Below are 19,134 nucleotides of genomic sequence, written 5' to 3' on the forward strand. Positions count from 1 at the left end.
GGATATTTATATTATGTTATATCATATTATAAGATTGCATTGCTTCCAGAGAATCAATTTTTAAAAATCTAATTTATAAAATAAACAAACTAGGAGGTATGGCAGGCAGAATACTGTGCACTTCCCAAAGGTATTAGGTACTATCCATACCCTAAAGCCTGGAACCTGTGAATATGTTTCTTTACATGGCAAAAGGGCTTTAAAGATGTGACTAAATTACAATCTTGAAGTCGGGAGAGTAGCCTGGACTATCTAGGTGAACCAAGTCTAGTCCTTAAAAGGGGAGAACCTTTCCTAGCTGTGATTATTGTATAGGAACATGGGGCATGAGAGAATGGCCGTGTCCCAGGCCTTGGGTGAGCCTCTGGGATGCACCCCACAAAGCGAGGGCCCTTGGCCTCCCACGGGAAGGAATTCAAGAGCGAGCCATAGCTGGAGATTTTTTCAGAGATGCACACTCCATCGACAGAGTGTGGACCGCCACCAAAGGTGAGAGAGCGACTAAGAGGTGCAAGATGGTTAGTTTTTACGGACGTGGTAATATCATAGGCTACCAAGTGGGAGGGTTGTTCCAACTGCTTTGAAGAAGGAGCTGGGATTCCCAGGAATTGGGCCATCACTCATTTTTTGACCTTTCATGGTGCCTGTGGGAGGGCCATTTAACAGCTAATAGGTTACAAGGTGCCTGTAATGAAGCTCAAGGTCTACTGGGAGTTGAATCTTCCACCATCTTGGTGCTAATTACTGTGTCGTTCTTTTAATGGTTGTGCCCTGCCACCTTCCCTCCTGACAGTCAAAGGAAGAATGACCCATACAAAAGAATGGTCAGAAAAATAAAACATTTTGCCTTTGAAGGAAGAAAAAGAGGGCCATGAGCCTAGAAATGTGTGTGGCTTCCAAAAGCTAGAAAAGGCAAGGGAACAGGTTCCCAGACATCTTGACTTTAGTTCAGTGAGACTTAACGTCAGACTTCTGAACCATAACTGTAAGACAACACACATGTAATACCAAGTTTATAGCAATTTGTTCTGGCAGCAAAAAAACTAATACAGATGAGGCTTGACTGATCAAGAGATTCTCACTTTGTATAATGTCCAATGATGCAGGAAAAATGGATGTGGGGCGGGAGCAGGGCCGCGTGCCAGGCTTCGGTTGATCCCCTGGGATGCGCCCCGCCAAGTGTGTGGGTCCTTGGCTTCGCGCAGGAAAGAATTCAAGAGCGAGCCACAGTTGAGTGAAGGTAGATTTATTCAGAGAGATACACTGAAAGGCAAGAGAAAGGCCACGAGGTGTGGGGGTTGGGTGCTCAGATTAGAGGTGGTGGGGTGGCAGCTGTGAGACACCGACCATGGGCTCAGTGAGTTCATATGCTAATAAGTGGAAGGACCAGTCTAACTAGTCTGGGGAAGTTGGCCACTCTTTGACCTTTTGTAGCTAGCTTTTGGACTGCCATGGTGCCTGTGGGCATGTTATTTACCATGCTAGTATATTACAGTGGGAGTATAATGAAGCTCAAGGTCTACTGGAAGTTAAATCTCCCACCATCTTGAGCCTCAAGGCCTCCTGGGGGTTGAATCTTTCACCATTTTGATGTTAATTGCTGTGGCCTTCCTTGAATGGCTGTGCCCTGCCCCCTTCCTGTCTCACAAGCAGTATTTGTATATTGCTATTAATTTACTTTTACTGGGAGATGTCTGTGGATGTTGATTTTAGTGATGAGTGTGCCCTATTCAAACTTCACAGATCCTACAGAAGTAAGAAAGAGAAACACCACAGTATAGCCAAAAAACTGTGAATTTTGGCATTAGAGACACCAACCCCGGACTTAACAGTTGCCAAATTTGCCAAATAATTTTTGAATATGAATATGTTCAATGCAATAATTGCAACAGACAAGTTGCAAAAAAAGAATCATTTTTTAATCTGAAATTCAAATATAACTGAATATACTATATATTTTTTTCAGTAACATTGTCTTGCTGGAGTCATAACTATCACAGATGTAAGTGGACCCTCCGTGAAAGTTTCAAATCAGGCTAATTATTGAACATCCTGTTAGAGCCTTTATAAATCCCGATGCCCAGACTGTGTGATTTAATGATAATTTAACCATCGTCTCTGAGAGTAGGACGCACGCATGAGTATGTTTCAAGGTACTCAGGTGATTCTCAATGTGAAGGAAATAATTCAAACAGTCATTCTCCAACTATATTATGTGTAAGCATCACTCAGGAGACTTAAAGAGATGCAAATTCCTGGTTGCATCCCGAAAGATTCTGATTCAGTAGGCTTGCAGGAGGATTCAGGAGTTTCTGTTTAGCAAGCACCCCAAATGATTCTGATGAAAGATCTGTGACTCTCACTGCAAAAAAAAAAAAAAAGAAAGAAAGAAAGAAAGAAAACTAGTCTTTACCTCTCTGAACCTGTGGCCACAAGGTTAAGTACAACGAAACTCACTGCACATGTTTTATGAGGATTCTAGGATTTATGCATGCATGCTGCAGAAGTTTACTCAATACCAGTTACTGAAATTATACTCATCAGGTTCCTTCTCTTCTTCCTCAAGTCTCACAATTGCCCTGAAGTTTTCTCGACTTTTTTTAGCTGTTTTGAGCCCTATCTTTTATCTCCATCTTTCTGTAGGGCCAGGAGTTTATGCCACATGGCTTCGTCCAAATTAAATAGCATCTTAAGCTGTTCTTTCTGATTTCAAGGCGGTTGATCTTGTTTTCCCAGTGGGTCCTTGAGTTTTCTATTCATTGGCGGAAGTAACAAGGATCTCTCACATTGTTTTTCTGTTTCATCATCCAGTGATCCTGAAAATGTATTTTTATCTCCATTGTCTAAGACAATGCCCTGTCTCCAGGCATTCCCATCAGGAATTTGAAGTTCAGAGTCTTCGTGGAAGAGGCAAACACTTGAAACTCTGTGACTTTCTGACCCCGGGCCAGATACGCTCTTGAGAACCCGCCCCACCTCTCCTGAACACAAACGTGAGGCAGATCCTGTTTCTCTAAACCACTGGTGCACTTCCCCTCACCCCAGCCCCGCTCTCCGCACATGCACCCGGCCAACAGCACGTTCCCGTGGACTGAATAACCAATGTGATATGGAAAACACTCTGAACACGGAAGGCTTTTTCCGCCTCTTCCTTGATTCTTGGCACCCGCATTTTCCCAATTCCTTTCTGGACGGACATGAATCCAAGCAGGCGGGCATCAGTCCTTTTACCCCGGGGCCACCTGGGGCTTGCCTGAATGGCCCAGACCCGCTGGCTTGAGAGTCAGGAAATTACAGGCCGCAGGGTCAACTGGTCCTTCTTAGAAAAATAGCTGACGTTGTTCTGACCACAAGGAATGATATCTGCATTTATCCTAAGGCTGTTCAAGGAAACAATAGCAGGGCTGATCACCCCCTCCCTCAACTGCCCTGGGCAGATGTGGCTTCACACAGCCCAGGCCACCAACTCAAGCTTTTCAGTGGATATAAGAAGTGTTTAATAAGGGAATCACTGGGTTCTCTGTGTGGTTTTCCTTTCCCCAAAATTCTCGGGTTAATATACATTGCGTACGGACAGAAACAGAGATTTGAGAGTTGGAAAGATTTGGGTTTGAACCCTTGCTCTGCCACTTCATAGATGTAAGACTATTGACTGAAAAAATATGCAACCTAAAAGTTGAGAGTTAGGTTTTATCCGGTGCACTTTCTGAGGACTCAAGCTCTAAGGGACTGAACGAAGCAGCAAGGGAGGAGGCGGGATACATAGGAATTTTTGCAACAAAGACCAGGCAGTAAGAACATCAAAAGATTACTGTCAATTAAAGAAAACCAGATATCTCAAGTTCAGGGATCTAGCACTTTTCTATGTATGGGAAGGTGCAAAATCTGGACTCATTAAAATCATTCCTTTGATGTGCACCTAGCGGCCTGAGCCAGTCTCCTGCTCTTGATCACCCTGAGTTCCCTCAGGGGCACGGTTGGGGGTGGCTGCAGAAGCCCGGCTGCCTGCTTGTCTCCATCCTGAGCTCACTGTCGGGGTGGCGGTAGTGGCTGATGACTTGATGGCCACAGCATCCTTTGTTTCCGATATGGCTGGCAGAAGTTTTCATTCACAAGACTATGGGTAAGTGTCTTAAACGTTCTTGCGTTTTCTGTAATCATGGTGTACTCCAGAAGATGCATTGCCTGGGCTTTAGCCCCTACCCAGGAACTGTGATTCTGAGAAGCATATTTCTATTGCTCACCTTGAAGATGCTCTAGGGTCTTCCCAGGACTCTGATGGAGGGAAACCCACCACTGACAAAAGGCCTACAGGTCTAAGACACACATGGCCACCTGTATGCCAGCCTTGGCAAGCTGAGGCTTGTTGCCTCAGGCACAAGCCCTCCTGACACATGGAACCAGCATGCTGTGTTCTCAGTGAGCCACCAGCTAAGTCATCTTGAGATATCTGGAGAATGTGTCAGTCACACTTCATCTACAGTTGAGGTCACCTCCATGTCATCGAAACACATCCCTGAAATGAAAAGGGTATGGAATAAGCTGAAGATAACGACCAGGACATGAGGGGGCGATAAGTCCAGACACAGAAGAGACAGACCTTGGGCCATCGAAACTCCAGGAGAGCAGCTTGGCAAATTATAGTTGAAAGCCAAGGCTGGGCTCTGGCCTGTCCCTTGGGCAGCTCCCTTCTCTGTATGTCTCAATTTCATTAGCTTGAATAAATAAACACTGTTTGCCTCACCAGATGGTTGTTATGAAAGGGCTTAGGATGTTTTCCTCTAATCATTAAATTTCATTTAGATCTTTCTACTCTGGACATGTCATAGGCTGCCTATGAATAGATGCAGAATTACTGGCCAAGGCATGAACTGGATTGATAATAAGATAGCTTAGTCTCAGTTTCCTCATCTCTGAACTGGTAATAAAACCCCGATATTTACAGTAAGTATTAAAAAGAAGTTGTTTGTAGAAAAGTGCTTTGTAAGCTATCAGGGATATATGAGTATTAGTGTTTTCTATTATTTTTGTTTTTCTTTGTTCTTGTCTTCTGTCCTAAGACCTAGAGATGAGGACAGACACAATGGATCAAAGTAGGCGGTGGCTCCAGCTTTCAGAAGAAGCAGTCAGAGGAAGCCTGGTTGGGCAGGCGGATAGAGATAATTAGATTAGCATTAGGTGCCTGGAGCAAGTCTCAACAAGTGGGTCTAATACTGGGCCTCAGGCAACTTCCCAAGAGAGCAGGGGATGTAGAGCTGGTTTGGCAGCCGGATCTCGAGAGTCAGAGACCCAGCTTCTGTTACGTCAGCACAGTTCAGGAGTCTTGTAATTAAGAAAAAAAAAACAACTTGATACACTGTCATAATTGGTTTAATTTCTTCATTTTGGAATATTTATTAATTATCCAATGTGTGTCAGGCAGCGTGCTTGGGATCTGCCATATAGGGGTGGGCAGGACCCTTTCCTTGATGGAACTAGTATAGAAAATGTGAAGAAAATAGACTTAAAACAAAAGAAAACAACAAAGATGTGAGATGAATATTGTGGGCATTTACGGTTGCTCAGTATTTCTTTCCTGTAATGTTTACCATTCCATGAAGTTTGGGTGGGTCTGCTCTGCCCCCCTGCTCACACAGGAAGAGGAAGAACCAGAACATGGTTGGCTTATGCATTCATATATTGCTTTTCTTCTGAATCTATTGAGACAGTAAGTTGTCTCTAGGACAATAAGTTGCAGAGACCCAGGACTTCCAGTTGCCCTCTTTCCTTCCACCCAGAGAGAGAGCCTGTCTGATTAGGGAGCCAATGAACAGAGAGAAGTGTTGCCAGAGAGAGAGAAAGGAAGAATCTTATACTATAATTTGAGCCCCTGGATCCAGCAATGCCTGAAGCCAGAGAACCCCAGAACTTTTCTACTAAACCAGTTGGAATTGGATTTCCATCTTTTACATCAAAAAGAGATCTGACTGATAGGGTTATAATAGTGCAAATGCAAGGTTCTCTGGGAACAAAGAAATCCTGGGGGTCAGAGAAGGTGCCAGGGACAGAAAGCTTGAGAGGAGGGCTAGTTTCCCAGGAGAGAAAATGAGAGAAAGGTGAATACCCAGATCTGAGGTAGGCATGGGGAGTTTAAAGACCTTCACAATTTTCATTACAGCTAGAGAAAAGTGCACATGCTGTGTGTGTATGTGTATGTGCCCGTGTGTGCGTGTGTGTGTGTGTGTGCCCACTGAGGGGAGGGAGAGATGAAGCCAGGGATGATACTTGAGAATCGACTTCCACCACTGTCACTTCATGGCCCTGAACATGTCACAGTGTCTTTCATCTGTGAATCAAAACACTCACACCCACTTCATAAGGATGATGCGAGGTCAAGGTAAGATTACTAAAGTAATACGTGTGAAAGCACCTGTCCGCTTAGGGGGCAGGTTAAACAAAGACTGCAGCCGTCCATGCCACCTTCGGAAACTTGCTGCCGAATTCTCAACCAATGGAACACATTTGCCCCTGAATGTGGGCACCAGCTCTCTGAGCTGATCCTGCTCACTGGGAGAGACCCTGGGAAGGACCTCCAGTCCCGACAGCAGGGACAGAGAGCACCTGAGCTGAGCACCTGGTGCAGGCCAGGCGGCAGGCAACCTGGGCTGCAGACCAACCGCTCAGCATCAGCAGGATGGGTGTGTCAGCCTCTCAGCTGCTTGAGGTGCGCAGACAGAGCCCGTAATGCCGGGCTGGCCACGGAAGGCTCCAAAGGGCTTTCCTGTATCAACAGTATGGGGTGGAAGAAGTAACACAGCATACCATCCCCATTCCCTTTGACCGGGTGGTGTCACCCCTCTCTGGAGGAGGACAGTCTCTCCGACATCTCAGACAATGCTGATCAAAGTCCTTAGCGAAAGGCCTGATGTACTCTAAGCAAGGAATAAAGGTGAATTATTATCATTATACAATGCTTATATGAAAGAACAGCTTAGATATTTCACTGGCAACATGCAACGTGCCAAAAAATTAGAGATCAACTAATATTTATTGAGTATCTAACATATGCCAGGTCCATTTTTAGGCACTGGCAAAAGAACCCTGCACACGATTATGTAAAATCCCATATAAAGAATACACAATCCAACAAAAGCAAGGTCCCTATTCTTACAGACCTTACCTCCTACTAGGAGACACAGACGACAGAAAGTAAGTAAGTAAATAAATAAATATACCATATAATTTCAGATGGATGTTAAGTGCTAGGAAGAAAAATAAACTAGAGTGACAGGAGGTCACACCGGAGGAAGTTGTTTTAGAAATGGCTGTCAGAAGAGGTCTCTAAAGATGTGAAATCTTTGAATGAGGCAAGGGCACGAGCTCTGTGGAGGTCAGCATGATTAGAATTCAAGAACCAAGAGAAACTGCCAAGTTCCTTAGGCTGGGATAAATCTTGACAGGCTGGAGGGAATTGAGTGACCTGAGTGTTAGAAAAAGAGGTGAGGAAATGCTCAAATTTGCTTTGAATTTTAACTTTTAAGCCAACAAAATTTGCAAATGGATTGATAGTAAGAAGTGTGGAAAAGAGAAGAGAAATTGAGGGGATGATGCTGGTGTTTACCAAGATGAAGATTAGAGGAAGAGAAATTTTGGAATGTAGGAATCAAGAGTTTTATTTAAGGTATGCATTTATTTTGTGCAAGGTAAGGTTGACAAGCCGACTGGAGGTCAAGGGGGGATGTTGAACCTGAGGTCCAAGGAAGAGGTCAGTATTCAAGTCATTGGCACACAGAAGGTCTATAAAGCTGTAGGCTTGGATAAGCTCTCCCAGGGAGAAAATCTAGATAGAAAGGAGGACTGGCCATGCAAAGGGGACAGAAAAGTGGCCCCTGGAAGAGGGGGAGAAGCAAGAGAATACAGGATCCTGATGGCCAAGTGAAGAATATTTTAAAGAAAGTCTGGCTGAGTGGCTGACTCCAAAGAGAGCTGGTTACAAACTGACCTTTGGATCTGGCAGGAAGGAGATTGTTAATGACCTTTGCAAGAGCGGCTTCAGACAACAGTGTTGGAAAGATAAGAAGGGACCAGGAAGCGAGAAAATGAATTCAACCAATAAATATGTTGAAGACCTTTGCTATAAGACAAAGCAGAAAAGCAGGGCAGTGGTTGAAGGTTATGAGGCAGAGATTGTTTAGGGACTACTTGACTTCTCGAGATGGGAGATATTGAATATATTGATATTTCATTAAACAAAAACAAATCATAATGAAGGAGACAAATTCAGTGGGAGGGATGCGGGTAAGCCCTGGACTAGCAAGAGCAGGTGGATCCCAGGGCACAGGTCGTAAGCCTGGCCTGTGATAGGGTCAGGGACAGCTCAGGTCCTGAGGCGGGCACGGGGTATGGCTGCTTGGATGGCTTCATGTGAATCAAATCTTACACCAGTGCCCGGGTCTGAGTGGGCACCTGTATCATCAATTTCCTCCCATCGTCCAGGTGTAAGTCGAACGTTCTGAATTCTCTCATTCTGTCCACAGAACCCACAGCAAAGAGCTAGAATTAGAAACTGTTCTGTAACCAAGAACTTGTACTTGGAAAGTCATCGACCTTGCTTTGCTCTACAAAAGAGTTTTTTATGAGTTCTTTCTCTATTCCGACCATACTTAATTTTAGCTAGTGAGTTTCCTGGTTGGCTTGTTCACTCATTAAAAAAATGGGAGTTTGTAAATCCTGCTTTCCATCTGAGGTCTATCAAAGAGCTGATGAGAAACACCATGCAATGATGGGCTGGAAGTAAGTAAGGAGTTCTAACCAACCCCTCCACCCTGAGTAAAGAGATGAACAAGGAAAGAAGCATAGAAAAACAGTTTTTATGAATATTTTCTTGAAACTCAGGTCTTATAAAGTTCACTTGGTAATCACTAAGTATATTTTACTGCAAACACCTGCTTTAGAGAGAAAGGCCAGGGTCTGGATACAACCTGTAGTAAATGACTTAACCTCTAAGAGATTCCATCTCTCTGTGGGTGAAGGCTATTAACCAGCATCCCTCAGGAAGAGGCTGTGAGAGATTTAACACGTCCGTAAGTAGAAGTCTGGGCTCACAGCAGGTGCTCAATTAACATCTCTTTCCTTTGAATTAACCTTTTGATTTATGAGTTAATTAAATGTATCGGCCCATTGCTAAACAGGACAATAAACTCACCTTCAGTAGATACTTACTCAGTTTCAGGCAGTTTGAACACTGTGTGCAATACAGGAATCACAAAATTGTTCCTTGTCTCCAAGACAGATACCTACATGTACATTATATAAGGTATATCATATTCACAGTTGACCCTTGAATAGCATTGGTTTGAACTGCATGGGTCCACTTATATGTGGATTTTTTTTTCAGTAGATATTGTATTGACTTTCTGCATGATCGGTTGGTTGAATTTGTGGATATGGAGAGACAGACACAGAACAGTGGATCTGGAGGGCTGACTACAAAGTTAAGTGATGATTTCTCACTGTGTAGGGTTGTTGGCACCCCTAACCCACTGCATTGTACAAAAGTCAACTGTACACAAACACACACACACATACACACACACACGCATATAACTAAGTACTAGAACAGTCAATGTCATCACCAATAGCATTGACCCAAATGGCAGATGGTTGGGATTTTGAAAATTGCAGCAGTAGGCTAAAGGAGACTGCATTAATTCTGCAACCAATTAACTTGCGTGGAGAGGGAGTGTCTTCTGTGTGAAATGTGCCTATTAAGGTGCTACAATGACAAGTATATGATGCAGTCACTCTCCTTGTGCAGAAACAGTAACATAACTAAAACTTCCAACCACACATACACAGATGAAGTCATTTAACACTCTTTTAGGCACTGGGCTACAGCAGTGGATAAGAGAAGAAAGACCATTTCCTTATGGATCTCACATGTTGATGGGAAAGATGAATAATATAAACAACTAAATACGTACACTTCATATGCTTAAATGTGTACCATAAAACAGCAAAAATAACAGAAATGAGGTTTCAGACAAACTTTGTGTAACTCCAATATCCACGGGCTTTGCATTATACCAGTGGTTCGGAAGCTATTGTCTACTAGACATATCCATCCCAGGTCTTGTTTCTGTAAATAAAGTTTATTGGAACACAGTCACACCTGTCTATTTGCATGTGATCTCTGGTTGCTTTCCAGCTACAGCAGCACAGTTGAATAGATGTGAGAGAGACCATAAGATCCACAAAGCCAAAAGTCTCTACTGTGTGTCCCTTTACAGAAAAAGGTTTCTGACCTCTGTGTTATGCTATCCTGGGCACAGTAAAAATACTTTATTACCAGCCACAGCATGAAGTCCGTTTTGGCTGTAAGCTACAGAAAGCCAGCTGAAAAATGGGGAAAGTTATATGCTCTCACAAAGCAACAAGTTGGCAGTGTGGGAGCCCCAGGTTCAATAAAGTTAGCAGTCAAGTGTCATCACCAGGAGTATAGATTCCTTTTTTCCTTCTCTTCAGTGTGGCTTGTCCTCCTTGTCCCAGGATGGCTGTTCCAGTACCAGACGTCACATGGAATGACAATGCCTCAATGAGGAAACACAAGCATCCAGGTCTCATGTCCCATTTTAAGAAATAGACAAGCTTTGCCAGACCCTCCCAGCACAACTCTTCTTATTGAACCACTGGCCAGAGTCGTGTGACATGTGCTTTTCTAAACCAATCACTTGCCAGAGAGATGGAATCAACAAGGCCAGGCTGAGTCCAATCCTGATTCACTCCCTGGGGCTGAGGAGGACACACAGAAGACTACCTCCTACCTGACAAAAATTGGGACTTTTTTCTGTTAAAATAAAAACAAGGGTAGCAAAAATGCACCAATGATGTCTGCTACATTAATTGTAATAACTAATTGCAAGCATTTTTACAAAATATTAAAATTGAAAATAAGCACTAAAATACAAGCATCATGAAGGCAAGGATTCTTTTTTTTTGCCTTGTTGGCTGCTATAGCACCAGCATTAAAATAGTGCTTAGTGCATAGTAGGTACTCAATAAATATTTGTTGAATTAAGTATTGATTAACCACATGAGTGTATTCTGCAATCTTGGGTAAAGAACCAACAGACATCTAAATGGAAGGCCATTAAATGATGGGAAGGCAACAGTGGGCATGTCACAGTCTGGCCTGAGTAATCTCGGCCATCAGTACAAGTGCTAATAAGAAAAGTGAGCACAGGCAATAAGAAGTTCTAGGGCATAAGACTGATAATCCAACTGTGGAGTCACAGAGCTCACATCCAGTTAAATGCATTAAAGTCAGAAAAACTTTTCCATACATTTTGTCACTGTGTCCAGAATAACACAGTTGGCCTGGAGGGAGGGTTAATTTATTTTGATGACTTGCTTCTCTTCTCACTGTGGGTACTGACAGCAGCCTACGAGAAGAAGTACAGCAGATCCCCAGGCAGAGAAATGGTTGCAAACTAGACCACTTTCAACAAGCACTGATCACGGCCAGCTCTATACATGGTTAGTTGGTTGCACAGAATTAAGTCAACATCTTGAGAACTTTTCCTGCATATATTCACCGTGTCAGAGACTGCGATAAAGGAATGGTCAACCCAGGCAAGGTCCCTGTCTTCAGGAAGCTCACAAGCCAGAATGACGGAAAGGTGCACCAGGGAGGGGTTCCTGGGGAAGGCTGCGTCTCAGCTGAAACCTGCCTAACGATTAGGACGGTATCCAAGGTAAGAAGGGCGAGGCAGTGAGTCATACAGAGAAAGCCCAGCACAAGGCTTCAGAGATGACAGCGCCTTGGCACATGCTCCCAAGACATTCAGAATCTGGATTAGGGGTCAGGAGGCTGAGGTAGGAAGCCCAGCTCTGCGTGGGAGACCAAACCACTTCATTCATTCATACATTCATTCATTCAATTATAGTCTCTCCAAGGTTGAGATACACTCAAGCAACTTTAATTTCTTGATGCTCTGGATGTATTAAAAAAATGAAATAAACAAATTATCAAAAATATTTCTATTTATTATTGACTCTTTTTATAGAAGAAAATACCACTATAATAATTATCCTAAGATTTGGTTTATAAAAATTCTTCACTAGGCCACTACAGCAGGAGTGGTCAGAAAACAGGACAAAACTTTATATTTCTATGAGAAACTTCTCTTGTCCCCAATTCTGTAAGTTTATACATTACTGGGTGTGTAATTTCATTTGGAGGCTATAACAAAGATCTAAATTTATGGACATTGGTTATTATAAGATGCAGGCCTAGTGGTCCTCCTTATAGTAGCCAATCCATTCACTAATTTAATAAATATTTACTGTGGGCCAGGAATATTCTAGAGGTTGGTCACAGAGACTGGTAACAAAACAAGTAGGGCATTGCTTTCAGGGTTCTGGCAGCCCCACGGGGAAGACAAATATTATAGAACTAGAAATGATTTCGTTACACCATAGTATGTTAAGTGTTTTGAAGGAAAAAAAATTTCTTTCTAGGTGTCAGTCTGCATTTATAAAAAGAGGGTAAGAAAATTATGTCTGTTGGTTGACCCCAATATTGGAAGTTTTCCCAGCTAATCAGTCAGTGTAGATGAACTTGCTCAGAGCAAGTTAACAGGCAGAGGTAATGATTATCAAAGGCACAGCCAGATTGCTCAGGAAACACACAAAGTGAAGCTAGAAGCATCCATTCAAGTCCTAGGACTATGAAATCAGAGTTGGAAAAGATTGGTAGAAACTTCCTCCCTGGACATGGTGTCCAGAGAGTTTTAAAAGCCAGGGGAACTCCGGGGAGCGCACATTGGCATCCTGTAACTTCAAAGATGAAGAAACTACAGCTCAGAGAAGGTTAACAGACTACCCAGTGGGAAGAGTGAGCCAGTCGTGCTGGAATCCTAAGAATAGCATTTTTTGGAGTCCAATAAATTCATTGACCTTCCTGAAACACAGGTGAGTTAAGCCAGAAGGGTCATGTCTCCAGACCAAGCAATACCCTGTTGCATGTTAATGTTTCTTGTTCAAGAAGATGAACAGAAATAGGAACGGACTCAGCCTTGACCTTTAGAGGTCATGAATCTAAACCCCAGAGAGATGGATGGAATTGGTCAATGAGTAATGTTAGCAATAGGCAAAATGGAAGGGGGTTGAAGTTGTGGAGAAGGCTTGAGGAGGACACTTGTTTCCTAGAGTGGATTTTAAAATTTATGGTCTCAAAGAAGGCAATTTCCATGGTACCAGTCTCTCCTTTACTGAGCAGAGCGATTGTTTTCTCAGAGGTGTGCTCTTGCCTGGAAAGGGTCAGGACATCTTGTGTTTCTTTCCCTCTATGACCTCCCTGAACCAGATTTTGAGTCTTGCGCTTCTCAGCCCTGGATCCCTGGGAGAATTTGAGAGAGACAAGACGAATGTGAAGGAGCAATCCAAACAAGATTTCCCAATGCCCAGGTTGAAGGACAAGCATTTACACTTTCAGAAAAATGAAGGAAAATGAAGACTACTTGAATCCCTTTTACCCTCCACTGGTTTAAAAAGAAGATGCGACATTTTCCTTTGATACTGCAGCATATATTTAATAAAGACATCATGCTGCTTGACAGTAAAATGAATCTCAGAAAGTAGGCTTGTTCGTTAGAATTCTAAGATTCTTTAATTTCTGACATCAATTTTCTTTGCTCTTCAGCTTTTCCAGACATTCCTGGTTAGATATTCATCCAAACACACATGCTTTGATGGTATACCATCTATTTCTTGTGTCTTTTATTTCCACCATCCTAATTTGCAACAGCAATGAAATCTAGATAAATTCTCTACTAGAAATTTTCCAAATTCCTTTTGTTGAGAAAAGGCATGATTCTTTTATTACAATTTTCTACAAATCATGGGAGTGTGATCAGTCGTTTGCCCTGGAATACATCTATGCTTTTTTTTTGAAATGAATATGAAATGCTCTTAATAAAACATGAAGATTTTCTTAGCAATTTAAAGTTCCCAAGTTGGATTCCGATCCATTATTTCACCACATCACTCAATAGCTTTAAAATCAGCAAATGGTGCACGAATTATTTAGGAGGTATTGGAGGCCCAGAATTTCTGAATTGCTTAAGAAACTGAAGCCAAGAAGGCCCTACTGAAACTCGATTATTTTCTCAAGGCCATGCATTTAAGTGTGAAGACAGGCAGTCTGTCACTCAGGACTTAGTGACCACATGCTATATATTACACTGCAGCTTATTAGGAAGAAATAAGCAAATCAGTAAATAAATAAATGATTAAATACAAATGAATTTGAGAACTACCATCTGAATACCCTCCTTGATTACAAAGAATGATCGCCTATCTTACTCAATCCAACAAAACTCCAATGAATTGATAGAGAAAAACCCTTCATTTCAAAAGGACAGAATGCAAAATTTAAAGTTAGTGTAAGCTGAACATTTAATAATGTAGTTAATATTATTTATGTCTTTCTCATTTAGGTTGCAAATGTCCTGATATAAAAGATGGTTTTATTAATGAGAGAACCTCTGGATGAATACACTGAATAAATTAGAGGATTATTTAGAATGAGGAAACAGTTTAGTATTTTCAGGCTATTGTAAAGACTGGCTAAAATCTTGGACAATGTGCTTTGAGTCTTCACAGAACAATTCTGACACCATGTCAGATAAAAGCAGAAATTCTTGGTCTCCGGAAAGACCTGAAGTTAAATCCCAAGTAAGCAAATCGTTAAATGTCTGTGTAAGTTTCTTCACATCAATTAGTACCAACCTGATTTATTTTTGAAATGAAGATAACAATACCTCCATCATGGGGATGTTATCAGGATTGGAGATGACAGATGCAAGGCGTCTGGGTAACTGACAGTATTTGTGCACTCTGTCCCTAGAATGGAATCTCAGGGTTAATCCCATTGCCAGAGTCCTTTCCAGAATGGAAATCCTCTGGATTCTGATTCCTTCTGTAACAGGCACTGAACTGATTTTCTTCTCAGCCATTATCATGAGATCTTACACAAGTCATCAAGCTCTCCTGGGCCTCAGTTTTCCTCACTCAGTAAGAAGAAAAAAAAGGAACAGGAAAGAAGGGACTTTATCACCATAACCACCTCCTTCAGTTCCCAGCACTCGTTATTGTATAATTTTGGCCCATATCTCTATTTTCATAGGTGAAATGCTTTGGGCAGAGAAAGTTCTTCTAGTTACATTGTTCTTCATGGAGGTCTAGACTCCATTCTGCGCCATCACACAAGATTTCTGTCGGGAACTTGACTGTTTAGCTGATCTCTGGAAGTTGAGAGGAATGGTGTTGATAGATTGCTCAGATAATAGATCAGGATGTTAAGAAGTAAAATAGGCCAAGACAGAATTGGGAGAAAGTAACAGACTTGGACAAAATATAATACTGTAGTTAAGAGAGTAAATATGGGAAACAGGTGAGGAAATCTGAGTAAATACTTTGATGGGCATTAACTAAGAGAATAAGTAAACAAAAGTTGAGATAAAAATGATGATCCAACTTGCCCGGCAGGAAGTGGATGTTTTTCAGATTATCTTCTCCACTGGTACTTAATTATCTCAATCTTTAGTAGGGCTTTCTTGGCAGAAGTTTTATGCTACAAAGGGGATGAGAGTCATGGAGCTGGAAAATATACATGGAATTCTAATTCTGCTACTCCATATGCTCTTCCCAATTTTGAGTCATCAAATTAAGTTTTCATTGAGTGCCCATTCATGCAGGGTATACTATTTGATAGCCACTGCCAGAGGATATGGGTTAAGGTAGCTAGCTAAAGTTTGCAATATATACACCCAAAATGTAACGCCTCTACAGAATAAAATTATGCAAGGGCATTTCTAGCACACACATAGGTTTGGAGTAGAGGAATTGGGGTATATATCTGCTCTATATATTGTTTCAGGGACCCAAGAGGATGGCAGTTCTAACAACTCCAACAAGAAGTTTGCCTGAATTGAAAAAGAACACGAAGGTGAAGACCTTTTCATGGGCCAGGCACGGATGCGCCCCACAGTGCTTCCTCCAGGAAGAAGGAAGAAGAAGATAATGATAGTGGTCAGCTAGAGGACTGTGCCAGACAACGGAGGGCAGAAGGAGACCTAAAGGAAAGTTTAGCACAGCTGTGGACCCAGGCACGTGAAATTTCTTTTATTCATGGCTCAGTGCCTCTTACCCAACTGGAGAGACCTTTTGCAAAGTAGACTGAGACCATGAAGTAGGGGATAATTAATTTGCAACTAAGTATAATCAAGGAGATGTTTTACAGAGTATATAGAAATAAGATGGACCTGAGGGATGGGTTTAATACAGGAAATTTCACTGAACAGTCCACAGGTGGGTTTAGTAAAATATATCTAAAATGAATATAAAATCTTCCCCGCCCCACTACACATGAACTCCTTTACTAGGTTATAAAGAGAGCCAGAGGTAAAAAATAAATGATGCATTCCTCAGAGAGATTTTCCTTGTCCATCCACTCTGAGTAGCATCCCTGTCATTCTCTCTGTCACTATCCTTGGTACACAAGTCACCAGGTTGCTTGTTTGCTGTCTTTCTTTCCTCCGTAGGTACCACAGGGCAGGGACTTTTTTTGTGCTGTTTACTGCTTTAACTCCAGCATCTAAAACAATGTGCACCATTCAATGAATATTTGCTGAATGCACTGTACAGACGGAAGGTCTAGCCGATTGAGTGATCCAGTGGGATTATTCTTTGCAGAGCTGAATGATGTAGGTGAGTAGAAATTCAAAGCTGGGACAGACATTAGGAATAGCTGAATCCAGACTCTCCATATTGAAGAACTGGAGGCTCAATGGAGGAAACAAATTTTTCGGAGAAGACATGACAAATGTCAAAACATGTTTTTAAATGCAATATAGTGATTTCTCAATATGTTATTGCCAAACTAGACTATCATTTAACTGTAAACAGATTTTTGGAGATTTTTTTTAACACTTACTGTTATTTAAAGGTTATTTAATATTGTTATTTCCTCCTTCTGGCAGAATCCATGTGTTGCTAATTGCCTTGGAGCATTAAATAATGATATTTCCTTTTGCAATGCTACAAGTCTAACATGGGAAACAAATGTGAAAACTATATGACAGAAAAATATCTTTAAAATATGAAGATAAAATATAAAGAGCTATCATATTTAACTAACTAGATAAATGCCTCCCACTCACTCTCAGGTAGACAAATGGGAAAAGCATATGAGCACAAAAAAAAAAACAATGATCCAAGAAGGAGTTCAATTTCCTTGTGAACCAAAAGAATACAAAAGTGAGATTTCCTTTCTTAATAAACTATATTGATTTTTTTAAAAAAGAATGATGCAATCCAATATTTGCAAAGTTTATGGAAACAGGTGTTCTAATAACTATGGAGATATGTATAAAAGACTCATATTTAAAACTTTTTCTCTTTGACTTAATATAATTATCTCTAGAAATTTATCTTAAGGAAATAATCATGGCTAAATGGTATGTAACTCTAAACTGCTGACTCTATCTATCTATCTATCTATATATCTTCTTGAATATGTTTATATATGGTACAGTTTTAGAAGTTTATATGTATATGTGTGTGTGTATATATATATATATATATATATATATATATATAGCCATAATATACTTTGACAGGTCAATGAGAAAAATATTGAAAATAATTTTCAGAAGAGCTAAAGCTCAAATGATAAAAACAGTGGGAATGCTTTAGTAAAAATAATACCTTGGATTTAGTCCTATTGCAGACAACCACATTGCGAAGCCCTTAAGGACTCAGACAAGTCTAGGCTCTGTAAGACAGAAAACGTCTTTTGCCCACTTTCTGCCTTGGTGTGACTAATAGCAACGTAAGAGAGATGGAGCTTTTAAGCAAGCATTTACGATACGAAGTACTAAGAAGAAAACATGAAATTGTAGATGAGGGAGTTACACTGGATGGAAGAGTACACTAAATTGTCTGAGCCTCGGTTTCCTCATCTGAAACACGAATATGGGGCTGGCATTTTCCAATACGTGTGATCTCAGGAACTTTTTAAAGCTACACTTTATTCATGGAACATAAAAAATGATCATGCAAAGCAATGAATACTTTTGATTTAAAATGTCTTTCAGCAAGTTACAAAGGAACACATTTTCTCAGTAGTGAAGTTTAATTTGCAACCAGCATTGAGTAATATTACAAATGTAAAGTGAAAATATAAGGTGTATATATATATATATATATATATATATATATATACACATATATATATATAATTTAGACCAGAAAACCTTGGATCCATTGCATATACCCTGACTGGTGACAGGTCCAATGTTGTTGCTACATGCTCCTACATCAGGACATCCACTATGACCTTTGAGTTTCCTAAGTGTGGCCCAACTTATGTTAAAGATAGATTGTAACATGCAGCAAGAACTACTCTCAATATATTTAATATATTTTCTTATATTTATTTTAAAAGATACACTTTATAAGAAAAATATCCTATCATTGATGATGTTTTTCCACTGGGATCTATTAATGTCTCTGAGAATCTAAGGTTTGGATTGCTGGTCTTCAAAATCTCTCATTTTTTTTTTATTCCAAAATAGAAGGTGGTAGGGCCCAGATGATTGTTTGTAGATATAGAGCTCATAAATGGAAAACTTCATTCGTTGGTAGGAGTTGGTAGGGAGGATTTGCCTAACAATGCATGTATCCATCAACCCCTCCAACCATTCATCCACTAAATCCATGAGAAAACCAATATGCATTTAGTCTGCACAAAGCCCAAGCCCTGTTCTACACTCAGGATCACACAATATGAAAACAAAATCTTTGTGCCCTTGGTGCACCCACTCTAGTGGAACATAAAGAATTTAATCAAATACTTAACATGAATATATAGTTACAAATTAAAATAAGTGCCCTGAAAGGAGAGTACAAAAATCTACAGGAATGTATAACCAGGAAATGTGATCCCACCCAGAGAGTTCAGGGAAATGTGGTTTGTTTGTGTTGAGCTAAGAAAATAGAGGAGGATGACTAACAGTTAATTCTACCCTAACCTTCCTGGCTTCCTGCTGTTCCTCGCACACAAGAGGGATGTACCAGCCTTACAGAATTTTG

This window comes from Camelus dromedarius, chromosome 1 (assembly GCF_036321535.1).
Source record: "Camelus dromedarius isolate mCamDro1 chromosome 1, mCamDro1.pat, whole genome shotgun sequence".
NCBI lineage: Eukaryota > Metazoa > Chordata > Mammalia > Artiodactyla > Camelidae > Camelus > Camelus dromedarius.